Source organism: Chlorocebus sabaeus, chromosome 23 (genome assembly GCF_047675955.1).
Source record: "Chlorocebus sabaeus isolate Y175 chromosome 23, mChlSab1.0.hap1, whole genome shotgun sequence".
Classification (NCBI taxonomy): domain Eukaryota; kingdom Metazoa; phylum Chordata; class Mammalia; order Primates; family Cercopithecidae; genus Chlorocebus; species Chlorocebus sabaeus.
In genome coordinates, this window is record NC_132926.1 from 45,344,482 (window position 1) to 45,372,168 (window position 27,687).

Genomic DNA, 27,687 nt, shown 5'->3' on the forward strand with positions numbered 1-27,687 from the left:
TGATAAGTAAAATAAACCAGGCACAGAAAGACAAATACTGCATGATCTCACTTACATGTAAAAACCTAACAAAGTTGAACTCATAGAAATAGAGAGTAGAAAGAGGCTGAGAGTGGGCTGGGAGGGAGGGAATGAAGAGTTGCTGATCAAAGGGTACAATGTTTCAGATTGAGTTGGGAATGGGAGTTGTTAATCAAAGGGTACAAAGTTTCAGAAAGACAGTAGGGATAAATTTAGAGATATACTGCACACCAGGGTGACTGCAGTCAATAATACTGTATTGTATATTTCAAAACAACTAAGAGAGTAAATTTCAAATCCTCACCATAAAAAAAGATAGGTAAGCAAGGTGATAGATGGATTAATTAGCTTGATTTAATCACACTCATTGTGTATATATATGTTAAAACATCTATTGTTTTAACACCCCACAAATGTATACAGCTATGATTTGACAATAAAACAATTTAACAGCCCACAGAACCACATCCTAAATAAATAGTTGTTATAAATTAAAATGAATAAAAGCAAAAAAAGAGGTATGTGTGATTGTGAATATGCTTGGTCTATGCCTGCCAGTGATGCTCTGGGGCAAGAGGCTGAGAGAGTTGAGGTTTCTAAGAGGTTCTGTGGGGGCTTCCCTGCTTTCTTTGGCAGGGTCAGGCATTGCTGGCAAGTCAGGCTTTGATATACACTGCTCTTTGAGACTTGTTGTCTCCTCCTGGCCCTTTTCAAGAGGGCTAAGTCAAGCAGTGAGGGGCAAAATGACAATTTAACAAATGCCACAGAAAGTTATTGTTGGCAGTTCCCTGGGTAGAGCTAGTTCAAGAACCCTCCAAAAATCTTCCCTCTGGTTACATGTCACTTTCAGATATCTCAAGAAGACTTCTGTTGGAACAGGAATACATTATCTGGTCAGGAGACTACATTAATCAATAGTAGCTACTGATAGTTTTGCAGGAAGTAGCTTACCTCCTCACCAGAAAGCTGCTTCAAGGTTCTATGGACACCGAAGCCAGAATGAGTCTTTCTCAAGAGTGAAGGTTAGGAGGAAGGTAGAAAGGATGGGAAGATGGCAGAGGTCTAGCATAAAAGACTCTTCCAGCAAGGCATTTGTGGGAGTAATGTTGGGACAATGAGAAACTCGAGGCTTGAGCCTGGAAAAGGAGACCTCTGATAAACAATATCTTCTTGTTTTATTAGGGTGCAGTCTTGTCCCATTTTCTACAGCACTGTTTCCCTTTCCTACCCATCTACTTTGGAGAGATACAGAGGAGACAAATACAAAGAGGGGATTAAGTCTGAAAGAATTCTACTTTCTATTTTTTTCTGAGATGAACCCAAGGGGATTAAGTTCGAAAAAATTCTACTTTCTATTTTTTTCTGAGATGAACCCAAGGTGATATTTCTCAAAGGGGTGATAAAAAACATATTATTTGAAATTGCAGTGTAGTGTCAATAAGAGGCTATTTCCTATTCAAGCCAAGAGGTGTCTGGAACCAAAGGAAACTTCTTTGTGCTTTTTCAGCTTGGTCTTGCAATTTCTGGCATTGCCATGGGCCCAGGCAAGCTGCCTTCTGGCACAGTGACCCTTTAAATGTCAACTAGACATTTAAAGTGCTGTACTAGAGGGAAGAGAGAAAGACAATTAGCCTGGGCGTGGCATTTGGGACTCCCTTTGCCAATATTCCTATGTATTTTGAATGCCATTATTTATAGTTAAAGTTTTCTAAGTCACCCAGGTGTGCAGGATTTGAACTATAGTTTTTCATCAAATGTTTACTCTCAGAATCCAGTATTATTCAAGAGAGTACTTCCCACAGAAATACAAACTACCGTCAGAGAATACTCTGACACCTCTACGCAAATAAACTAGAAAATCTAGAAAAAAATGGATAAATTCCTGGACACATACACCCTCCCAAGACTAAACCAGGAAGAAGTTGAATCTCTGAATAGATCAATAACAGGCCCTATAATTGAGGCAATAATTAATAGCCCACCAACAAAAAAAAGTCCAGAACCAGACAGATTCACAGAAGAATTCTACCAGAGGTATAAGAAGGAGCTGGTACCATTCCTTCTGAAATTATTCAAATCAATAAAAAAAGAGGGAATCCTCCCTAACTCATTTTATGAGGCCAATGGCATCCTGATACCAAAGTCTGGCAGAGACACAACAAAAAAAGAGAATTTTAGACCAACAACGCTGATGAACATCAATGCAAAAGTCCTTAATAAAATACTGGCAAACTGAATCCAGCAACACATCAAAAAGCTTATCCACCACGATCAAATCGGCTTCTTCATTGAGATGCAAGCCTGGTTCAACATACGCAAATCAATAAACATAATCCATCACATAAACAGAACCAATGACAAAAACCACATGATTATCTCAATAGATGCAGAAAAAGCCTTTGACAAAATTCAACAGCCCTTCATGCTAAAAACTGTCAATAAACTAGGTATTGATGGAATGTATCTCAATATAATAAGACCTATTTATGACAAATCCACAGCCAATAACATATAATGGGCAATAACTGGAGGCATTCCCTTTGAAAACTGGCACAAGACAGGGACGCCCTCTCTCACCACTCCTATTCAACACAGTGTTGGAAGTTCTGGCGAGGGCAATCAGGCAAGAGAAATAAATAAAGGGTATTCAATTAGGAAAAGAGAAAGTCAAGTTGTACCTCTTTGCATATGATATGATTGTATATTTAGAAAACCTCATTGTCTCAGCTCAAAATCTCCTTAAGCTGATAAGCAACTTCAGCAAATCTCAGGACACAAAATCAATGTGCAAAAATCACAAGCATTCTTATACACCAATAACAGACACACAGACAACCAAATCATGAGTGAACTCCCATTCACAAGATGAAGAGAATAAAATACCTAGGAATCTAACTTACGAGGGATGTGAAGGACCTCTTAAAGGAGAACTACAAACCACTGCTCGATGAAATAAAAGAGGACACAAATGGAAGAATATCCCTTGCTCACGTATAGGAAGAATCAATATCATGAAAATGACCATACTGCCCAAGGTAATTTATAGATTCAATGCCATCCCCACCAAGCTACCGACGACTTTCTTCACAGAATTGGAAGAAAACTGCTTTAAAGTTCATATGAAACCAAAAAAGAGCCCGCATTGCCAAGACAATCCTAAGCCAAAAGAACAAAGCTGGAAGCATCACGCTACCTGACTTCAAACTATACTACAAGGCTAAAGTAACCAAAACAGCATGGTACTGGTACCAAAACAGAGATATAGACTGATGGAACAGAACAGAGCCCTCAGAAATAACACCACACATCTACAACCATGTGATCTTTGACAAACCTGACAAAAACAAGAAATGGGGAAAGGATTCTCTATTTAATAAATGGTGCTGGGAAAACTGGCTAGCCATATGTAGAAAGCTGAAACTGGATCCCTTCCTTACACCTTATTCAAAAGTAATTCAAGATGGATTAATGACTTAAATGTTAGACCTAAAACCATAAAAACCCTAGAAGAAAACCTAGGCAATACCATTCAGGACATAGGCATGGGCAAAGACTTCATGACTAAAACATCAAAAGCAATGGCAACAGAAGCCAAAATTGACAAATGGGATCTAATTAAACTAAAGAGCTTCTGCACAGCAGAAGAACCTACCATCAGAGTGAACAGGCAAAGTATAGAATGGGAGAAAATTTTTGCAATCTACTCATCTGACAAAAGACTAATATCCGGAATCTACAAAGAACTTAAACAAATTTACAAGAAAAAAACAAACAACCCCATCAAAAAGTGGGCAAAGGATATGAACAGACACTTCTCAAAAGAAGACATTTATGCAGCCAACAGACACATGAAAAACTGCTCATTATCACTGGTCATCAGAGAAATGCAAATCAAAACCACAATGAGATACCATCTCACACCAGTTAGATTGGCGATCATTAAAAAGTCAGGAAACATCAGGTGCTGGAGAGGATGTGGAGAAATAGGAATGCTTTTACACTGTTGGTGGGAGTGTAAACTAGTTCAACCACTGTGGAAGATAGTGTGGCGATTCCTCAAGGATCTAGAACTAGAAATACCATTTGACCCGGCGATCCCATTACTGGGTATATACCCAAGGGTTTATAAATCATGCTACTGTAAAGACACATGCACACGTATGTTTACTGCAGCACTATTCACAATAGCAAAGACTTGGAACTAACCCAAATGTCCATCAATGATAGACTGGATTAAGAAAATGTGGCACATCTACACCATGGAATACAATGCAGCCATAAACAAAGATGAGTTCATGTCCTTTGCAGGGACATGGATGAAACTGGAAACCATAATTCTGAGCAAACTATCACAAGGACAGAAAACCAAACACCACATGTTCTCATTCATGGGTGGGAATTGAACAATGAGAACACTTGTACACAGGGCGGGGAACATCACACCCCAGGGCCTGTCGTGGGGCAGGGGGCAGAGGGTGGGATAGCATTAGAAGAAATACCTAATGTAAATGACGAGTTAATGGGTGCAGCACACCAACATGGCACATGTATACATACGTAACAAACCTGCACGTTGTGCACATTTACCCTAGAACTTAAGGTATAATAATAAAACAAACAAACCAAAAAAAAGCAAAAGTTCTAATATTCACCCACCTCTTTTATTAGCTGTGGAGTTTTCAGGTAAAAAATAAGTGTTTAATTGGCCAAAATAAATAAATAAATAAATAAAGTGCTTCCTTGTTAGTGGGTTAATAGCATCCAACTGGTAGATTATTGTATGGATCATATGTTGTAATCTCCCTACAAATCGGGAACTCAAGAGTCTGGTCTCTGTGCCTATTGTGCTATATAGCCTTTAACATTTTGTGTAACCTCTTCTGGCTCACTTTTCTCAATGGCAAAATAGTAATAATAATTCAGGCATGTACTGTCTAGTTTTATTTTATGTTTATTTGGTGTTTTCTGCTCCTTAGTGATAGGAAAAATAAAAGCATACATTGGCAAACAATGTAAAACCTTATTCAATAACAGATGGGAACGAGGAGGATGTGGACAATCATCAGTGAGGCTCCTGCACAGCTCTTTTGAATGCGGTCCACACAGGTCCAATATGTGATAAGACTGGGCCTTTAAAAATTCATACCAAGCCTCACAGTTTCTATCCATGTACAAATTCCATGCTGGCTCAGGGTAATTTCTGCAAAGTGACTGTGCCTTTCACGTAATTTATGTTCTCTTTTCACTCTGTGGGGGCTGTAGGCAGATGCCTGCAGGAGTGTGAATTTGATGAAGTCATCAGCCAGCTCTGTGCTGTTCCTGACTGGGCTGGTGCTTCCGGACCCTGCTGGGCAGAAAGTCTGTGGAAAGCTCTCAATCTGTGCACCAAAAGGGGTGTAATGACTCAGCTAGGAACCCCAATAACCAAAGAGGGAAGGCATGGCACTGCATTCCCTCAGCCAGAGACAACTCTTATTTTCCCTCAAGAGTCATCCTGGGCCTGAACAAGCTCTTGGAATTATAAAGGCTGATTCCCAGGGTCAACATAATGGGTCTAAAGACCACAGGAGAATTTCCTGATCCAGGAAGGTTGGGGTGGGATGGAGGGAGTGGTGTGTATGTGTGTGCACATGCGTTTATGTGTATTAGGGAGTTAGGGATGGAAAGGGTCTGCTGTTACTGAGAATCCACAGTCTTTTTGGGAATAGGCTTCTTGCATCTGTGATGTAATGAGATATTGAGTCAACAGGCCCCTCCAGGGAGCACAAGGACCGGTACTTTGGTTTCCAGATATTTGGAGTGGGGATGAGTTGGAGGATCCCTCTTGCCTTTGAAGTCGAGCCTCTCTGGGTAGTTTATCTCACTGTAAAGACATTGCTCTTTTATGTCCAATTATGGTCCCACAGAAGGATGTTCTTTACTGGATCATAATTCTCTTCAAGTCACCAAAGGATACTGAACACTCACTCTATGTCAGGCCTTCTGTATCAGAAACTAAGGAAAAGCGTGAATATGATGGTGGTTCTGAGTTCAAGAAGTTTACGAAACAGCAAAAGCTTCCTGTGAGCTAGCTGTATACCAGGCTCTGTCCTAAGTCCTCACAACAGCCATATGCAGCAGTTGCATTAATATTATTGTTACTTTAGAGTTGAAAAATTGAGTCATGGATTAAATGATGTAAATTAACACAGCTAGTCAATTGTAGAGCCAGGCAGTCTGACTCTAGGGTTGATGAATAAACTGTTCTGATTGCTCAGCAGTTTGAAGACCAGCCTGGGCAAAATGGTGAAATACTGTCTTTACTAAAAATACAAAAATTTAAATAAACAGCTGGGTGTGGTGGTGCAGGCCTGTGGTCCCAGCTACTTGGGAGGCTGAGATGAGAGGATCACCTGAGCCTGGGGAGGTTGAGGCTGTGGTGAGCCATGATGGCGCCATTGAACTCCAGCCTGGGAAACAGAGGGAGACCCTGTCTTAAAAACAAATAAACAAACAAAAACACTATTATTGTTTGCTGCATTAGTCTATCAAGAAGAGAACATACAGAAAAATATAATGTGTTAAGTGCTATGGAGGGGTAAGTACACAGACGGTGAGAGAATGATGTATGGGAAGAGGAGAGCGACCAGATGCTTCTTCCCAGAGGAGGTGACGTCTGAGCTGAGCTCCAGCATTGATTGCTCATTAGCCAGGCAAAATGGGGATGTGGGTTTCAGGCAGAGAAAAAAGAAAGTGCAAAAGTCTCACAGTGAGAAAGAGCATGGTTTATTGATATTTAAGGAATGGAAGGAATTCAGTGAGGTTGAATCATAAATTTCACAGCAGGAAATATTCAGACATGAGATTGCAGAGGTTTGTTTATCCATTTAACATTTGTTTAGCACCCACAATACGTCAGACAATGTGTTAGACTCAAGTAAGACATCAATTGAAAAAAATACGGTGTTTGCCGTCATGAAACTTATAGTCTATAAAATGAAATGACATCTCACCTGGCAGAAAAAAAAAATTAATTAAACTTGGAAAGAAGGTAAAAAGGTGAATAGCATGTTCTTTCAATGTCACACTCAGACTTTGTTTAATGGATTAACTCAACAATAATTTAAATATCTAGAATAATGTACCTGCTTTTGATTTTGATATTCACTATTAACTATGAAATCATACTCTGACGTTAAATGCTTTATTATTCTGTTCTTACACTGCTGTAAAGGTAGTACCCAAGACTGGATAATTTACAAAGGAAAGAAGTTTAATTGACTCACAGCTCCATATAGCTGGGGGGGCCTCAAAACTTACAATCATGGTGGAAGGGGAAGCAGGTGAAAGAGATCATGTGAAAGCACAGGAAAAACTACCATTTATAAAACCATCACATCTCATGAGAATTCACTCGCCATCATGAGAACAGGGAAACTGCCCCCATGATCCAATCACTTCCTATTAGGTCTCTCGCTCAGCACCTGTGGGTTACAATTCAAGACGAGATTTGGGTGGCGACACAAAACTTAACCATATCAAATGCATAATGTAGGTATCTGTGTGGTAGAAAAGATAAATTTCAAGGTCACAGTTTTATTGTCCTGTAGGATGTTAACAAATTAAATCTCCATTCGAGTATGTTAGTTTTCTATTGTTGCTATAGCAAATTCCCACGAATGTCATGGCTTAAAACAACTCAGATTTATTATTCTATACTTCTGAATGTCAGAAGTTTGGTATAAGTCTTACCAGACTAAAATCAAGGTCTCTGCATGCTTTGCTCCTTTTTGTAGTCTCTCAGGAGATAATCTGTTTCTTGCTCACTTGAGTTATTGGAAGAATTCAGTTCCTTACAGGTATATGACTGAGGTCCCCATCCATATTCTTGCTAAGTGTAAGTTGAGGGGTATTCCCAGCTTGTGGAGGTCATCACGTTTCTTGGCTCATGGTCCCCTTCCTCTAACTTGAAAGCCAGCAACAGCAGGTCCTTCTCATATAGCATCCTTCTGACCTATTCTCTGCCTTCCTCTTCTATTTTTATTCTGTGATTAAACTGAGAGCGCTCAGATAATCCAGGATTATCTCCCGATATAAATATCCTTAGACTAAATTAATTTTAAAAATCTTTCTTGCCATGTAAGATATTATATTCACAGGTTCTGGGGATAACAGTGTTGGGGGATCATTTTTCAGCCTACCACAATATGGTAAACACAGTCCATGTTCCTCAAAATTCTCTTTTATTTACTTACTTTTTGTGTAAAATGTAAGTTTTATTTTTCATCCTTACTATATTTTAAAGAGATATTTTTCTTAGTTTCATAGTAAGTCTTTTTAAAAAATCTATTTTTATGTTTTATTTTTGTGGGTACATAGTAGATACATATATTTATGGGGTACATGAAATGTTTTTATATAAGCATGCAATGTGAAATAAGCACATCATGGAGAATGGGGTATCCATCCACTCAAGCATTTATTCATTGAGTTGCAAACAACCTAATTACTCTCTTTAAGTTATTTTAAAATGTGCAGTCATTATTAATAATAGTCGCTATTTGTGCTATCAAATAGTAGGTCATTTTTATTTTTTCTATTTTTTTTTTTGTGCCCATTAACGATCCTCACCTTACCCACCCCCTCCTACTACCCTTTCCAGACTCTGGTAAACATCCTCCTACTCTCTATGTCCATGAGTTCAATTGTTTTGATTTTTAGATCCCACAAACAAGTGAAAACATGCAATATTTGTCTTTCTGTGCCTGGCTTATTTCACTTAACATATTGATCTCCAGTTCCATCTATGTTGTTTATGTTGTTGCAAATGACTGAATCTCATTATTTTTTATGGGTGAATAGTACTTCATTGTGTATGTGTACCACATTTTCTCTATCCATTCATCTGTTGATGGACACTCAGGTTGCTTCCAAATCTTTGCTATAGAAAATAGTACTACAGCAAACATAGGAATCCACATACCTCGTCGATACACTGTTTTCTTTTCTTTTGGGTATATATCCAGCAGTGGAGTTGCTGGATTATATGGTAGCTCAATTTTTAGTTTGCTGAGGCATCTCCAAATTGTTCTGCATAGTGGTTGTACTAATTTACATTCCTACCAACAGTATACAAGTGTTCCCTTTTCCCCATATCCTTTCCGGCATTTGTTATTGCCTGTCTTTTGGATATAAGTCATTTTAATTGGGGTGAGATGATAGTTCATCATAGTTTTGATTCACATTTCTCTGATGATTAATAATGTTGAGTCCCTTTTTATATGCCTGTTTGCCATTTCTGTATCTTCTTTTGAGAAATGTCTATTGAAATCTTTTGCCCATCTTTTGATCAGATTATTTGATTTTTTTTTCCTGTAGCTTCTTATATATTCTGGTTATTAATTACTTGCCAGATGAGTAGTTTGCAAATATTTTCTCACATTCTGTGGGTTGTCTCTTCTCTTTGTTGATTACAACCTTTTCTGGGCAGAAGCTTTTTGAGTTGATGTGATCCTATTTGTCTGTTTTTGCTTTGGTTATCTGTACTTATGGGGTAATACTCAAGAAATGTTTGCCCATACCAATGTCCTGGAGATTTTCCCCAATGTTTTATTGTAGTGGCTTCATAATTTGAGGTCTTAGATTTAAGTCTTTAATCCACTTTGACTCTATTTGTTTATATGTTGAGAGATAGGGCTCTAGTTTCATTCTTTTGCATGTCTCTAGTCTGATTAGCTAAAACTTCTAGCACCATGTTGAGTAACAGTGGTGACAGCAGGCACCCTTGTTGTGTTCCTGATCTTAGAGGAAAACCTTTCAGTTTTTCCCCATTCAGTATATTAGCTGTGGGTCTGTTGTTTTTATTATGTTGAAGTATATTCCTTCTATCCCCAGGTTTTCAGAGTTTTTATCATGAAGGGATGTTGAATTTTATCAAATGCTTTTCCAGTGTCCATAAAATGATCATATGATTTTTCTCCTTCATTCTGTTTATATGATATATCACACTGATTGATTTGTGTATGTGGAACCATTCTTGCATCTCAGGGATAAATCCTACTTGTCATGATGAATGATCTTTCTAATGCGCTGTTAAATTCAGCTTGCTAGTATTTCATTGAGGATTTTTGCATCAATATTCATCAGTGATACTGGCCTGTAGTTTTCTTTTTTGATGTGTCTTTGGCTGGTTTTGATATCAGGGTAATACTGGCCTCATAAAATGAGTTTGGCGGTATTCCATCTTCATCTATTTTTTGGAATAGTTTGAGTAGGATCGATATTAGTTCTTCCTTAAATGTTTAGTAGAATTAGAAGAACTAATTGGTATTGGTTCTTCTTTAAATGTTTAGTAGAATTCGGTTTAGTAGAATTCAGTAAAAGCCATCAGGTTCCAGGTTTCTCTTTATTGGGAGATTTTTATTGTTATTATTATGACTTCAAGCGTGTTACTTGTTACCAGTCTGTTCAGGTTTTGAATTTCTTCCTGTTTCAATCTTGGTAGGTTTTATGAATCTAGAAATTTGTCCACTTTTTGCAAATTTTCCAATTTATTGGCATATGGTTGCTCATAGTAGTCACTAGTGATCCTTCGAATTTCTGCAGTATCAGTTGTAATATGTCCTTTTTTTCCTGATTTTATTTATTTGAATATTTTCTCTTTTTCTTTTAGTCTGGCTAAAGATTTGTCAATTTTGTTAAACTCTGAAAAACTTTTTTGTTTCATTGATGTTTTGTATTGTTTTTCCATTTCTGTTTCACTTATTTCTGCTCTGATCTTTATTATTTTTTTCTTCTACTAATTTTTGGTTTTGTTTTCTCTTGCTTTTCTAGTTCTTTAAGTTGCATTAGATTGTTTATTTGATCAAAATGCTCTTTTAAATAACTTTACCATCTTATATCCTTATTGATGAATCAGTAAATTTTGGATACATGTTGCTTCTATATTTGCATGTTTTTAAATTTTGGGGAATTGAAATAATTGTTGGTTTTTGAAGCTTTGCTGAGATTGTCAAGTGGACTAGCCTGCCAGTTTTCATCAAATTCTGAGGCACTGGAAGCACACCTGGGCTGCTGCAGCTCTGATCAGTGATTTTTGACTCCTACAATGGATCTCAAGTGGTAATAAACCTTTGTCTTTCCTCTCTCTCTCAAACTTTCACTTGCTCACTCTTCTAATCATGTTTCTCTTTTTTATTTTGGTCCTTGGACAGATTTAGCCCTGGTTCTGATTTAAGCATGGCCAAGAGTCATTTGCCACTGGTGACTGCGGTGATGGGACTCTGGTTGCATAGTGTGATCATTTGGTGATCTTTACTGGAAGGATGGGATATACTCTCTTGGGTGAGAAATGAAAGATAATTCTGTCAGTCTTTTCAGTTTGTTTGTTTGACCATTTGTGAGCTCAAGTAACTAAGAAAGTATGTTGTGCTTCCTGGAACAAAGCACATCCCTTTGAGATCTGGATAAGTGAATGTTTGTATTTCTATCTGTTCTTGACCTGTGACTTAGTTTACAGAACTGAAACTGCAAGCTCTCTGTAGGTTTGTGTGAAATTAAGAAAAGCTTTACTTCTCATTGTGAGTGTGGAACATTTTCCTTCTCCTGAAGGATATTAATAAATTAGATTACAATGTCTGTTAAATTAATTAAATGCTTCATAATATATTAAGGAATTACATAGATATAATATTCTCAGAATTCGCCATATTAGTTTATTCTCACATTGCTATAAAAAATTACCTGAGACTAAAAAGTTTATAAAGAAAAGAGGTTTAATTGGTTCACAGTTCCACAGGCTGTACAGGAGGCATGACTCGGGAGCCCTCAGAAAACTTACAATCATGGCAGAAGGCAAAGGGGAACCAAACACATCTTCATATAGTGACAGGGGAGAGGAAGTGAAAGGGGAAGCACTACACACTTTCAGACAACAACTAGATTTTGTGACAACTCACTCACTATCAGGAGAACAGCAAGGGAGAAATACACCTCCATGATCCAATCAACTCACACCAGGTTCCTCCCCTAACATTGGGAATTAAACTTTAACATGAGATTTGGGTGGGGACACAGAGTCAAACCATATCATTCTGCCCCTGGACCCCCCGCCCCACCAAGATCTCATGTTCTTCTCACATTTCAAAACATAATCATACCTTCCCAACAGACCTCCAAAGTCTTAACTCATTCCGGCATTAACTCAAACGTTCAAGTCCAAAGTCTCATCTGAGACAAGGCAAGTTGTTTCCCCCATGAGCCTGTAAAATAAAAAACAAGTTAGTTTTTCTATGATATAATGGGGGTATAGGCATTGAGTAAATTCTCTCATTCCAAAAGGGAGAAATTGTCCCAAACAAAGGGAGCTATAGGCCCCATGCAATTCCCAAACCCAGCAGGGAAGTTATTAAATCTTAAAGCTCCAAAATAATCTCCTTTGACTCCATGTCTCACATCCAGGCCACACTGATGCAAGGGGTAGGCTCCCAAGACCTTGGACAGCTCTGCCTCTATGGCTTTGCAGGGTACAGCCCTCATGGCTGCTTTCACAGGCTGGCATTGAGTGCCTTTGGCTTTTCCATATGCACAGTGCAAGCTGTCAAAGGACCTACCATTCTGGGAGGTGGAGGATAGTGGCCCTTTTCTCACAGCTCCGCTAGGCAGTGCCCCAGTGGGGACTCTGTGTGGCAGTTCCAGCCCCACATTTCCCCTCCACACTGCCCTAGTGGAGGGTCTCCATGAGGGCTCCAACCATTCAGCAGACTTCTGCCTGGACATTCAGGCATTTCCAAACATCCTCTGAAATCTAGGCAGAGGCCCCCAAACCTCAACTCTTGCTTTCTGTACATGCACAAGCCCAACACCACTTGGAAGTCAGCAAGGGTTGGGCCTTGCATCCTCTGAAACAATGACCCCAGCTGTACTTTGATCCATTTAGTCACGGCTTGAGCTGGGGCAATTGGGATGCAGGCTACCATGTCCCAAGGATGCACAGAGCAGCAGGTCCTTGAGCCTGACCCACAAAACCATTTTTCCCTTTTAGGCCTGCAGGCCTGTGATTGGTGGGGCTCCTGCTAAGGTCTCTGAAATGCCCTGAAGGCATTCTCTCCACTCTCTTGGCTATTCACATTCAGCTCTTCTTTACTTATGCAAATTTCTGTAGCCTTAATTTTTTTTCCCCCAGAAAATGAGTTTTTCTTTTCTGTTGCATGGTCTGACTGCATGTTTTCTGAACTTTCATGCTCTGCTTCTTTTTAAATATAAGGTCTAGTTTTAGGTCATTTCTTTGTTTATGGAAATGAGCATAGGCTTTTAGACACAGCCAGGCCATATCTTGAACACTTTTCTGCTTAGAAATTTCTTCCACCAGATACCCTAATCATGTGTCTTAAGTTCAAAGTTCCACAGATCTCTAAAGCAGGGGCATGATGCTGCCAGTCTCTTTGCTAAAGTGTAGCAAGAGGGATCTTTTATTCCAGTTCCCAATAAGTTCCTCATATCCATGTGAGACCACTTCAGCTTGGACACCGCTGTCCATATCACTATCAGCATTTTGGTCACAACCATTCAACAAGTTTCTAGAAAGTTCCAAACTTTCCCTCGTCTTCCTGTCTTCTTCTGAGCCCTCCAAACTGTTTCAACTTCTGCCCATTACACAGTTCCAAAGTTGCTTCTACATTTTCATGTATCTTTATAGCAATGCCCCACTTCTCTGGTACCAATTTTCTGTATTAGTTTATTCTCACATTTCTATAAAGAACTACCCAGGACTGGATAGTTTTTAAAGACAAGAGGTTTAATTGACTCATGGTTCCATAGGCTGTACCGAAGGCATGGCTGGGGAGGCCGCAGGAAACTTGCAATCATGTTGGAAGTAAAGGTAAAGCAAGCAAATCTTCACATGGTGACAGGAGAAAGAGGGCAAAAGGGGAAGAGCTACACAATTTTAAACAACCAGACCTTGTGAGAATTCATTAACTAACATGAGAACAGCAGGGGGAAATCCACCACCATAATTCAATCATCTCCCACTAAGTTCTACCCCAACATAGGGAATTACAATTAAACATAAGATTTGGGTGGGGATACAGAGCCAAACCATGTCATTCCCCAAAATAAAGAAGCTAAACTAATATTTTAAATGGGCTAACCTACAAAAATTCTTTCTTACAGAAAATGCTAGCTAGGAGACATTTTCATAAGAATCAAAATTCAAGTAATCAAGATGAGTCCATGTACAAATCAGATTGATTTAGTGATTAGGATTAGCAACAGTTACATGTAATTTCCTGCAGTTTTATCAGTGTGGGGTATAAATATAAGATTTTTTGAAAGTAAGGTTTGGTATATTTTCTTTTACACGAAGAGACTAGTTAATCTGAACTTCCTAAACTTTTTACACTAATTCATTTATTAGATTAGCTAATATTAGCCCTATATAATATTTAGGATTGTGAAAAAACAAAATTTTCAAATAAATTGAATTAGAGTTTTTACAAACCTTTTCTATTAACAGCAATTATATTTGTAGTATGTCTGTTTGAACATAAGTTCTAACACCCTCAGTAAACTTTGAATCTATAGACTAATGTTAAATTGATAATGGATAATGATTAATGAATAATCTCTGGCTACCTGGGTAATTTCTAAGTAAAATAGAATACAGAAATCTTGGTTACTGAGTGTCATCTTAACATCTAAATGGGTATACTTATGCTTCCTATTTGCATATATTATAGAGTGGCTGTATCTTTGGATCTTGTTAGTGGAAGTGTTTCTTTTTACCACTTGGAGAAGGTGTAAAAGGCATGTGGATGGCAGTAGGAGGTTGTATTATGCTCCTTTATGCTTTTGGGTATGCTTAAATGCCTGTGTATGATAGATAATTCTTAATTACAAACTTACTTTAAAAAGTTCTCTTTTTAAAATATAATTTATCAGTTTTAATGAATAGAAACAGTTAAGACTACACCAGGGGCTGGGCATGGTGGCTCATGCCTGTAATCCCAGCACTTTGGGAGACTGAGGTGGGAGGATCATGTGAGCCCCAGAGTTCAAGATCAGCCTGGACAACATGGTGAAACCCTGTCTCTACTAAAAATACAAAAATTAGCTGGGGGTGGTAGTGCGAGCCTGTAATCCCAGCTACTTTGGAGGCTGAAGCAGGAGAATCACTTGAACCTGGGAGGCAGAGGTTGCAGTGAGCTGAGATTGCACCACTGCACTCCAGCCTGGGCAATAGAGTGAGACTCCACCTAAAAACAACAACAAAAACAAGACAAACAAACAAAAAAAGACAAAAAAACAAACAAATAAACAAACAAAAAGCTATACCAGGCATTATGGCAAATAAATTCAACTATTTGCAAGATCATAGGAAAGAAAAATGGCAAGGATAAAAGAGGTAGTTTTGACCTAAGTAAAGTGTCTGGTTGCTGCATGTGTGAAAAAGAATAATGGAAGACAAAATTTGAATATAGAAAGTTGTAGACGGTTTTTAGAAATTGATTTGTAATACTTACAAATGATGAGTCTGAAAGAAGTGAAGGAATGTCCTCAAATTCTGGAAAAGTTTGCTCAGTGCTGATGGGCTCATCCGTAAGTTTAAAAAAGGGGGGCCAGAGGAACCTGAAAATCTTCACTGCTGAGTCTGGCATTAATGAAAACCTAGAATATGATTTCTCTCTGTTAAAATGATAGATTTGTCTTAGAGTATTTATTCTGCTCTTATGAGGGAGAGAAAAGGTTATTTTTTACACCCTGTGTTATCTGTCTGGAGAGCAAGGATTCAAAGTCTCGCCAGAATAATTTTCTGTTCTTGGTGTCACTTTATCATGCCTTTGATTCTAAAGAGCCAAGATTCCATATACTTGTGTTATCTTTTTCAATGTTTATTTAAAATGTTGTATGGTCTCTTTGATTAATAGGTAACCAAGCTATTGTTTCTATTTTAATCAAGTGCCTAAATCTCCTCTTATAACTCTTGATTTTGTCATTCCAAAATCAATGCATAATTTAGAAAAATTATCAACATGTCTTTTTACACCTAATATTCTTTTCTTTTCAAGTTTTAGTTTAGGTTTAGTGGTACATGTGAAGGTTTATTATATAGGTAAATGCATGTCATGGGGGTTTCTTGTACAGTTTATTTCATCACCCAGGTGTTAAGTACAGTACCAAATAGTTATCTTCTCTACTCCTCTCTCTCCTCCCACCCTCCACTCTCAAGTAGACCTCAGTGTCTGTTGTTTTCTTCTTTGCGTTCATAAATTGTCATCATTTAGCCCCTACTTGTAAGTGAGAACATGAAGTATTCGGTTTTCTGTTCCTGCTTTAGTTTGCTAAGGATAATAGCCTCCAGCTCCATCCATGTTCCCACATAAGACATGATTTTCACTTGTGTCTGTGTGAAGAGACCACCAAACAGGCTTTATGTGAGCAACAAGGCTGTTTATGTCACCCGGGTGCAGGCGGGCTGAGTCTCAAAAGAGAGTCAGTGAAGGGAGATAGGGGTGGGGCTGTTTTTATAAGATTTGGGTAGGTAGAGGAAAATTACAGTCAAAGGGGGTAGTTCTCTGGTGGGCAGGGACGGGGGTCACAAGGTGCTCGGTGGGGGAGCTTCTGAGCCAGGAGAAGGAATTTCACAAGGCAATGTCATCAGTTAAGGCTGGAACAGGCCATTTTCACTTCTTTTGTGATTCTTCAGTTAATTCAGGCCATCTGCATGTGCAGGTCACAGGGGATATGATGACTTAGCTTGGGCTCAGAGGCCTGACATTCCTGTGTTCTTATGTAAATAAGAAAAATGAAACGAAATAGTGGTAAACTGTTGTGGCGGTGAAAATTTTGGGGGTGGTATGGAGAGATAATGGGCGATGTTTCTCAGGGCTGCTATGAGCAGGATTAGGGGTGGCGTGGGAACCCAGAGTGGGAGAGATGAAGCTGAAGGGAGATTTTGGGGTCAGGGGCGATATTGTGGGTTGTTGAAAGGAGCATTTGTCATATAGAGTTATTGGTGACGGCCTGGATACGGTTTTGGATGAATTGAGAAACTAAACGGAAGATACAAGATCTGAATAAAAGAAGGAGAAAAATAGGTATTAAAGGACTAAGAATTGGGAGGACCCAGGACATCCAGTTAGAGAGTGCCAAGGGGGTTCAGCGTAATTACTTGCTTGGTTGGCAAGTTTTTGGGCTCTGTCCTTGAGTTTTTTTATGTTGTCATACACCAGGCCAGATTGATTTAGGTAAAAACAACACTCTTCATTTAAAAATATACAGAGTCCTCCTTTTTCAACAGTGAGTAAGTCAAGGTCTTGGAATAAGTCAGTTTTGGAGGACAACTGCAGCTAAAGAGTCAACTTGGGCCTAGATGACTGATAAAGTTTGTGATATGTCTGTGATGCTAGCAGAGAAGTCATTAGAGAGGCTATGAAAGGTCGTGACAGAGGTTGATATGCCTGCTATTCCAGTACCAACAGCAATAGTGGAGGCAGAAAGTCCTAAACTGACAAGCAAGGGAATTAGTGGAATAACTCTTTTTTGTCGTGTTGGTGTCATCAGGGGAACAGGGAGCGCTTCGGTCCCATTTGCAAATTGAATTTTGGGAGTAAGGAAAACTAGTGTGTATGTGCCTGTCCAATTAGCAGGTAGACACATGTAGGTAGAGGATCCACAGAGGAACAAGAGACCTTGTGAGAGGCAAAACTGGAGATGCAAAGTAAAAAGATGAGAAGGGGTGCTGAAAAGGGTGTCTTGTTCCCAGACTCCTAGGGATCCAGCTACGGCAGCAGCCATCAGAGATAGTAATGGGGACTGATGGGGCGACTGCTTAGAGGGGAATGTTTGATTTTCATGGTGTATGAGAAAATGTTGAGTGTCTATGAGCAACCTTTCACTGTTATTTTCAGGGCTGGGTATAAGTAAACAAGAAGAGCGTCTGGGGGAAGAGTCTGACAAGCAAGGGGAAGGCAGCCAAGAATGGAGTGAAATGCAGGGTAAGTGTCTTCCTAAGCAATAATTACTGCTAATGTTTTTAAGTTTGCCAGTATTGATAGAGGGCTTATCTGTAATACAGAGCTGGAAGGCTCTAATTGTTTCAGTGATGTGTGTAGTTGGGCTTTGGAGATGAAGACTGAAGGAACATTGATAAAGTGAAAGGTTACCTAGGGGAATTCCAGTGGGTCTTTGCTGAGAGATACATAAAGGAGTGGCCACAGGAATAGTAGTTTGTATTGGGAGGGGTCCAAATATCAGGGGAGTAGAGTTGATATACGGAGAAAGGTTTTTTAAGTAATTGAGGAGGAGGGAGGCAGCTTGCTGGTGTGAAATGTCTGGGGAGGTCTTGCTGGACCTGTCTAGAAAGTAAATGAGTTCTTCAGGAGAGTAAAGGTGAGGGCTGTTAAAGGAAGTTCAGAGGTGTAGGGAGACAGGAGATGTTGCCCAGTCTGTATGTAAGGTGGGGACAGCTGTGTAGGCGCTGGAAGAAAGGGAAATGCAAAGCCAGCAATTGTTTGCTAAGGAGGGATTAGAAATGGCTAGGAGAGAGTGAGTAAGATTGACAGTATGTTGGAGCTAGCTGGGGAGAGGTAGAGGGTGGCATAAGAATGGGAATGAGAGTAAGAGTGAGTATAAAAGTAAAGAGTAGAACTTCATCAGGGTGAAAGTATTGGAGGGTTCCCTGCCAGCAAAGATCATCTATCCACTCTAAGAGTGAGTTAAGAGTGGTGGTTTGGGGATAGCACCAAGAGATATCAGCTGTAATGGCTTGGAGAAACAGCATAAACCAGCAGTATAAACAAGAATAGGGTATTTATGAGTAGTTGAAAATGGTGAATAGGAGTATGACTAGACAGAAGACAGTAGGGATGACTAGTTTTTGGGGCTCAGTCCAAGTAGTGGGGGTGACTTCGTAAAGCCCTGTTGCAAAAAGTAGGGTAAGGACGAACAGACCTAATAGAATGAAGGGATGTATTAGGCTCGTAAGGGTTTTTACTGTTCTTCAGAAATGCGAGTGAGTTTAAGGGAAGTAAGGGAGAGTACTTTCGACTTCCAGGAGAAAGAGGAGGGATTAGGATGGCTGTCTGACAGACACAGCTTTATCCTGGAACGGTGAACCCAGTGGAGAGGATCCTGCAGGTGGACGGCAGTTGGGGTACTATAGATGACGAAGTAGGGTCCAGTCCATCGAGGTTATAGAGTTTGAGGGGTCAGATTCTTAACAAGAACTGATCGTTCAGCTGGGATGTCTTCATATGACTGGGAATCTACAGTAGGCAAGAGAAGATTAGCAGCCTGGTGAATTTCCTGTGTAGCCTGCTGGAGGACTGGACGATAAGTTGCCTAGAGGGCTGGTATCTGGGATGAGGTTGGGGCCGAGCAAGAAAGTGCATCCATATAAAAGTTCAAATGGACTGTACTCCATAGCATCTCGAGGACAGGCTCTAATTCTGAGAAGGATAAGAGGTAAAAGTACTGTCCAGTCCTTTTTAAGTTAGAGGCTGAGCTTGGTGTGGTGTGTCTTTAAAAGACCATTAGTCCATTCTGCCTTTCCTGAAGATTGAGGACAGTAAGGGATATGAAGGTTCCACTGAATACCAAGAGCCTGAGAAACTGCTTGGGTGATTTCACTAGTAAAGCCCGGTCCAGTATCAGACTGTATAGAGGTGGAAAGGCCAAACCGAGGAATTATGTCTGACAGAAGGGAAGAAATGACCGCAGTGGCTTTCTCAGACCCTGTGGGAAAGGTCTCTACCCATCCAGTGAAAGTGTCTACCCAGACCAAGAGATATTTTAGTTTCCTGACTCAGGGCATGTGAGTAAAGTCAATTTGCCAGTCCTGGGCAGGGGCAAATCCCTGAGTTTGATGTGTAGGCGAGAGAGGGGGCCTGAACAATCCCTGAGGGGTGGTAGAATAGCAGATGGAACACTGAGAAGTGATTTCCTTGAGGATAGATTTCCATGATGGAAAGGAAATGAGAGGTTCTAAGAGATGGGCTAGTGGCTTATAACCCACATGAAAGAGGTTATGAAATGAAGACAGAATAGAACAGGCCTGTGAGTCTGGAAGGAGATATTTTCCTTGGTCTAAGAATAATTTGCCTTGTGTGGGAAGAGATTGATAGGTGGAAGTTTCAGCAGGGGAGTAGATGGGAGTGACCAATGAGAAGGAGAAAAATTGGCCATGAGGGACAGAAGTTGGAATGCTAGCTGCTTCTTTAGCCACCTTATCAGCATAAGTATTGCCTAGAGCAATGGGATCTGATGCCTTTTGAGGCCCCTTGCAGTGAATGACTCCAGCTTCCTTTGGAAGTAAAGCAGCCTTGAGAAGAGTATTTATTAAAGAGGTATTAATGATAGAGGACCCTTGTGTGGTGAGGAAACCTCTTTCTGCCCATATAACAGCATGGTGGTGCAGGATATGGAAGGCATATTTAGAGTCAACATAAATATTGATGCATAATCCCTTTGCAAGAGTGAGTGCCCGAGATAAGGCAATGAGTTCAGCTTGCTGAGAGGTAGTGGAGGTGGGCAGACTGGTAGCCTCACTGATAGATGTAGAAGATACTATAGCATAGCCTGCCTTTGCTGGTGAGTGGCGATTAGGCCTGGTGGAACTGCCATCAATAAACCAAATGTGATCAGGGTGAGGAACAGGAAAGAAGGAAATATGGGGAAATGGAGTGAATGACAGGTGGATCAGAGACATACAGTCATGAGGGTCAGGTGTGGTATCTGGAATACTGTGGGAGACTGGATTGAAGTCTGGGCCAGGAACAACGGTAAGTGTGGGAGACTCAACAAAGAGTGAGTATAGCTGAAGACGCCAGGGAGCAGAAAGTATATGCATCAGGTATGAGGAAGAAAATAGATTTTGGAAGTTATGAGAGCTATAGAGAGTGAGTTGAGCATAGTTTCTGATTTTGAGGGCCTCTAAAAGTATCAGGGCAGCAGCAGTCACTGCATGGAGACATGATTTCCAGCCTAAAACAGTAAGGTGAAGTTGTTTGGACAAAAAGGCTACAGGGCACAGTCACAGTCCTTGTGTAAGAATTCCGACTGCACAGCCCTGCACTTCAGCTGTGAGTAATGTAAAGGGTTGGGATGAGTCAGGAAGAGCCAGGGTGGGGGCAGTCTCTAAAGCTGTCTTCAAGGAATGGAAAGAGGAGTGGGGAAAGGATTTAGGATCTATGGGTCAGCTAGGTTTCCTTTGGTGAGTTTATATAATGATTTTTTTAGGATGGCAAAACCAGGTATCCAAAGGTGAAAGTATCCAACCATGCCTAGGAAGGAAAGGAGTTGTTGTTTTATAGAAGGTGTTGGGGTTTGAGAGATCAGTCAGACATGATCGGCAGGGATAGCACGTGTGTTTTTATGAAGAATTATGCCGAGGTAGGTAACAGATGGAGAAGAAATTTGAGCTTTGGAGGGGGATGCCCAATATCCTTTGGAGAATAAATGTTGAAGGAGCAGGAGGGTATCTTGTTGAGAAGATTCAAAGGAGGGGCTACAAAGAAGAAAGTCATCAATATATTGAATAAGGTGAGAAGCGGAGGGGTGGAAAGAAAGTCAGTCATGGGAAAGAGCTTGGAGGAAGTAATGAGGGCTGTCCCTGCTACCTGCGCAGCCCAGGTAAACTGCTGGGACTGATGGGTGTTAGGGTCAGTGCAGGTAAAAGCAAAGGGAGGCTAGGATGAGAGGTGCCGCGGAACAGTGAAAAGAGCATCTTTGAGATCAAGAACGGAACAGTGAGTTGTGGAGGAAAGTATTGAGGACAAAAGAGTGTACGGGTTGGGCACTACAGGGTGGATAGGCAAAACAATTTGGTTGACAAGGCGCAGATCCTGAACTAACCTGTAAGACTTGTCCAGTTTTTGGACAGGGAAAATTGGGGAATTGTAAGGAGAGTTCATAGGCTTTCAAAGGCCATGCTGTAACAGGTGAGTGATAACAGGCTTTAATCCTTTTAAAGCATGCTGTGGGATGGGATATTGGTGTTGAGTGGGGTAAGGGTGATTAGGTTTTAATGGGATGGTGATGGGCATGTGATCGGTTGCCAGAGAGGCAGTGGAGGTATCCCATATTTGTGGGTTAAGGTGGGGGCATATGAGAGGAAGACACAAAGGAGGCTTTGGGTTGGGAAGAAGGGCAGCAATGAGGTGTGGCTATGGCCCAGGAATAGTCAGGGAAGCAGATAATTTGGTTAAAATGTCTCGGCCTTATAAGGGAACTGGGCAGGTGGGGATAACTAAAAAAGAGTGCATAAAAGAATGTTGTCCAAGTTGGCACCAGAGTGGGGGAGTTTTAATGGGTTTTGAAGCTTGGCCATCAATACCCACAACAGTGACAGGGTCAAGGGAAACAGGCCCTTGAAAAGAAGGTAATGTGGAGTGGGTAGCCCGTGTATCGATTAATCAGGGAATGGACTTACTCTCCACTGTGAGAGTTACCTGAAGCTCGGCATCCATGATGGTCCAGGGGACGTCCGAGGCAATCGGGCAGCGTCAGTCTTCAGCCACTAAGCCGAGCTGATCTGGGAAGGAGTCAGTCAGGGAGCCTTGGGCTAGAGCTTTAAGGGCCCTAGGACCGGCTGCCAGGTGAGCTGGGCAGTCTGATTTCCAATGGGTCCCTGCACAGATGGGACACGGCTTGGGAGGAATCCCAGGCTGCAGGCATTCCATGGCCCAGTGGCCAGATTTCTGGCACTTGAAGCAAGATCCTGATGGAGGAAGTCTTGTAGGAATGCTTGACTGCTGCAGCTTAGGTGTGTGTAACTTAGGCATTTTGAAGTTCTTGTGTGCTGGATGTGTGGCTGGGTTTTGTCTCACAGCAGAGGCAAGTAATTATAACTCAGAAATGCATTGCCATCTGGCTGCCTCTTCTCTATTATTGTACACCTTGAGGAGAGGTTGATTAATTCCTGTTGTGGGGTTTGAGGGCCGGATTCTAATTTTTGAGGTTTTTTCCGAATGTCAGGAGCTGACTGGGTGATAAAATGCATATTTAGGATGAGACGGCCTTCTGATCCTTCGCATCTCAGGGTTGCTGTCAAATGAGCCATGAACTGGGCTGGGTTTTCGTCTTTACCTTGGGTAGTTTCTTTAAGTTTGTCATAATTACCAGCTTTGTAAGCAGCCTTTTAAAGCCCTTCAACTAGGCAGGAAATCATGTAATCTCACCTAGCTATACTTGGGGAATCTGCCTGATAGTTCCATTGGGGATCCTCTCATGGAACTGCTCTAATGCCTTCCTGGAGGTCTGGCTTATGAAGTCGGCAGTTGTCAGCATGATATTGGGCTAGAGAAAAAACTTTCCTGGGGAAAAAAAACTTTCATCTGGGGAGAGGGTAGAAGTTAGGATGACATTTAAGTCACTCCAGGTTAAATTGTACGACAGACTTAGATATCTGAATTCCTGTATATATTTAGTGGGGTCTGAGGAGAAAGAGCCTAAACGCTGACTGATCTGAGAGAGGTCTGATAGAGAAAAAGGCACATATACCCTGACTATGCCTTCAGCTCCAGCCACCTCTCTAAGAGGAAATTGTTGGGCAGGTGGAGGAGAGCTAGTCACGGAACCAAACTGTAAGCCGGACCGGGTGTGAGGAGGGGAGGTGATAGAAGGATTATAGGGTAGAGGAGCGGAGGCTGAGGAAGAATTGGGACCTGGCTCGGCCTGGTGATGAGCAGCCTGGGGAGGAGGGGAGAGGTCAGATAGGTCTGTAGAAAAGGAAGATTGGAAAGACTCAGCGACGCTTGGGGTTGGGACTGAGGGGACAGGTGGGAGGGAAAGAAGGAGGATTTGGGAGGAATCACATTGGGGACAGAGACTAGGGAGGGAAGGAAGTGAGAAAAATGCCTGGATATAAGGCACCTCAGACCATTTGCCCATTTTTCGACAAAAATTATCTAGGTCTTGTAGGATGGAGAAATCGAAAGTACTGTTTTATGGCCATTTAGAGCCATTGTCAAGTTTGTACTGGGGCCAAGCAGTGTTGCAGAAGAAAATAAGGCATTTAGGTTTTAGGTCAGGTGTGAGTTGAAGAGGTTTTAAGTTTTTGAGAACACAGGCTAACAGAGAAGAGGGAGGAATGGAGGGTAGAAGGTTGCCCATAGTGAAGGAGGCAAGCCCAGAGAAAAGAGAGAGTAGAGACACGGAGAGAAGACGTGTGGGGTGCTTGCCCCCAAGAAAAGCAGAAAAGGGGTAGAGACATGGAGAGAAGGGGTCGGGGGTGCTTGCCCCCCAGAAAAGTGGAAAAGGAGTAGAGACACGGAGAAAAGGGGTCAGGGCGCTCTTGCCCCCCAGAAAAGCGGTACTTGCCGCTAAGGGTGAAGGACCAAGGCAGGCATCCGCGCGTGGTCAGACACCTCTGAAACGTGGGTGAATAATCATCAGTCATCCCCACGTGATTAAACATCAAGGGAAGATTGTCTTCCTGAGTCCATGACCGGCGCCAGAGTTTTAGGTTCACAGATAAAATGCGTCTCCTGTCTCTACCAGAAAAGGAAAGGAACTGAAATTAAGAGAAGGGAGAGATTGAAAGATAGCACCAAGATTGAAAGGAGAAAGAGGTTGAGAGATAGTGAGAGAGGTTGGAGAAGAGAGTAAAAAGAGGCCGCTTACCCGATTTAAAATTGGTGAGATGTTCCTTGGGCTGGTTGGTCTGAGGACCTGAGGTCGTAAGTCAATCTTTCTCACAGAGCAAAGAGCAGGAAGACAGGGGATTGATCTCCCAAGGGTCCCCCGATCCAAGTCACAGCACCAAATTTCACTCATGTCCGTGTGAAGACACCACGAAACAGGCTTTGTGTGAGCAACAAGCCTGTCTATTTTACCTGAGTGCAGGTGGGCTGAGTCCGAAAAGAGGGTCAGCGAAGGGAGATAGGGGTGGGCCTGTTTTATAAGATTTGGGTAGGTAGAGGAAAATTATAGTCAAAGCGGGTAGTTCTCTGGCAGGCAGAGGCAGGGGTCACAAGGTGCTCAGTGGGGGAGCTTCTGAGCCAGGAGAAGGAATTTCACAAGGTAATGTCATCAGTTAAGGCAGAAACAGGACGTTTTCACTTCTTTTGTGATTCTTCAGTTACTTCAGGCCATCTAGATGTATACGTGCAGGTCACAGGGGATATGATGGCTTAGCTTGGGCTCAGAGGCCTGACAATGATCTTATTTTTATGGCTGCATAGTATTCCATGGTGTATATGTATCACATTTTCTTTATCCAATCTGTCATTGATGGATTTAGGATGATTCCATATCTTTGCCATTGTGAATAGTGTCGCAATGAGCATTCGCATGCATGCGTCTTTATGGTAGAATGCGTTATATTCCTCTGGGTATATACCCGGTAATGGAATTGCTGGGTTGAATGCTAGTTCTGCTTTTAGCTCTTTGAGAAATCACCATGCTTCTTTCCACAATGGTTGAACAAATGTACACTCTCACCAACAGTATATAACTGTTCCCTTTTCTCCACAGCCTCACCAGCATCCATTATTTTTTGACTTTTTAATAATAGCCATTGTGGCTGGTGTGAGATAATATCTCATTGTGGTTTTAATTTGCATTTCTCTAATGATCACTAATATTAAGCTTTTTGTTATATGCTTGTTGGCCACACGCATGTCTTCTTTTGAAAAGTGTTTGTTCATGTCCCTTGTCTACTTTTTAATGGGGTTGTTTATCTCTTGTAAATTTTACACCTGACATCCTTTGAGATCTTCTAATGTTTAACAGGATGCTAGCAATAACAAGTTCTTTTATGCATACTTCTTAATTAGCTCAACACAGTTTTAAAAACTGAATGACAAAAATATAGAGGTTCTGCATGTGAAATGTGGTGGAGTTTCTTGGGCCTGGTTTTTAGCCACAGGCTGGAAGATAGAACAATTGAGTCTTTTAAAAAGCTCTACCTGAGATTCCTTAATGAAATTTCCAGACAGAAGTTAAATTATCTGGCCTTAGTAGTTGCTTAGTACTATATGCTCATGGAGGCTTATATGGTTAATTAATACCTCTTGTTTCACTTTTGTAAATAATCAAGCTAAAACATTATGAGACTGTAACGCCAAAGGTTCTTGCCTTAGCCACGCCAAAGATTTGGTGTGGTGGCAGCCCGCAGTGAGAGAGAGACACGGATTGGACCAAGAGAAAAAAAGCTGTAGGCTTTATTGAGCAGAGTGACAGTACAAAGCTTCCGCAGCGTGGAAGGGGTCCAGTGTTAGATTTTTTGATCACTGGAAGGTAACCAGTGTTAGATTTTTTGATCATCTTTTAAACTCTTTAAGGAGGGAAATACATGAGACCATGGGAAGATGTTATCCGAGCAAGAAACAAAGACAATTAACATGCTCAGATCTTGAGGAAAACTGGAATTGCAACTTGAGTTTTATCTACTTTATGACCTTGCAGCAGCATGGCAAAGGAGACAGGATCTCACAGGATTTTACAAATTGTGTTTACAAGGAATTGGAATTGGGAGCATAGATAAGGTCTGCTGGTCTCAGAAAAATGGGCTTTTAACGTTGCTTTTAATTTCAGGGAAGTGGGAAGGGAGAGAGGGAGAGAGAGAGGACATAGGGAAGCTTACAACAAAATTTTCGCTGTTTGTAGCTTTCTTGGGGAAGAAAACACATGCACGAATTCTGATGTTAGGAATATTTTTAGCATATATCTTCAGTATTATTCATCCAGGACCGAAGTAAGTCCTGATGCAGAGAATGAGTGAGATTCACAGCTTTCTGGGCCCCTGCTCGACCCAGGAAGCCCAGCTGACACCTCCTCTCAAGACCATCAGTTTTTCTGTGATAGAGAATAATCTTTGCAGATTATTTATGATCAAAATAGGGGGACTGCTAGGGAAAAAATCTTTTTAAACTTAGAAATAAGGCAGAAGAGTGAGCACCATGTCCTTTCAATGTCATATTGGAATATTATTTCACAGGCTTATTCAAAGATTACTGATACATGGGGATATATCTGCTTTTAAGGGATTAGATACAATAAAGTTACATGTAACGTAGGTTTTGCTCTGTTAAAGTAGATAATCCTAAAAGTTATATTTTATTGTCCTGTATGATATTCCAATTTTCTGTCTAACAGCAAATTTATTTCAGGATGCCTTCTTCCCTGGATTATGTTAGAGTCCCTTATTTTTAAAAATGCTCTTTGAACCAGTCTTACCATTTTACCAACTCCCTCATTATTAAATTAATAATCTTTAACACGTAGTCACACTCTTAATTGTTTGGAAATTATAATTGGACATACCTTATGTTGCAGGACAGAGAACCTGGTAGAAGCAGCCTCTCTTTCCTTCTCAGCTCTAGGACGAGCCATTGCTGTGTTTCTTCATTAGATGGCACTTCATTTATCTCCCTCTATTGGCCTTCCTACTACCCAGTCTCCGGGCAGTAGCTGTGGGTCAGCCAACCTCTCTGTGAGCCTCTTGTTAACTGTCTCAGAGTCTTAGGCCTGCATTACAATTTATGTCTCACTTCCTACGGAATAAATCAGTGGTTGTGCTCAGTTGTTCCAGACATAGAAAGACCCAGGGAAGAAGATGTTTTTGCCATTTTACCCCACTCTGGAGCACCTACCCCTGACAGGCCTGTTTATTTATTTAATCAATGATTTACTTAATTATCTACTTTTTCTTTATCCAGTGATTTGTTCAGCATTCATTCATTCATT

General features: G+C 40.9%; 1 long non-coding RNA gene across 1 annotated transcript; it reads right to left on the reverse strand.

Annotated features, from left to right (window-relative positions):
- LOC140709916 (uncharacterized) lies at positions 1-27,336 on the reverse strand. Its single transcript, XR_012090696.1, has 3 exons — positions 27,265-27,336; positions 2,004-2,165; positions 1-1,625 (listed from the first exon to the last, which is right to left on the reverse strand). It is a non-coding gene; the product is annotated as an uncharacterized lncRNA (long non-coding RNA).
- Between the last annotated feature and the right edge of the window lie 351 nt (positions 27,337-27,687).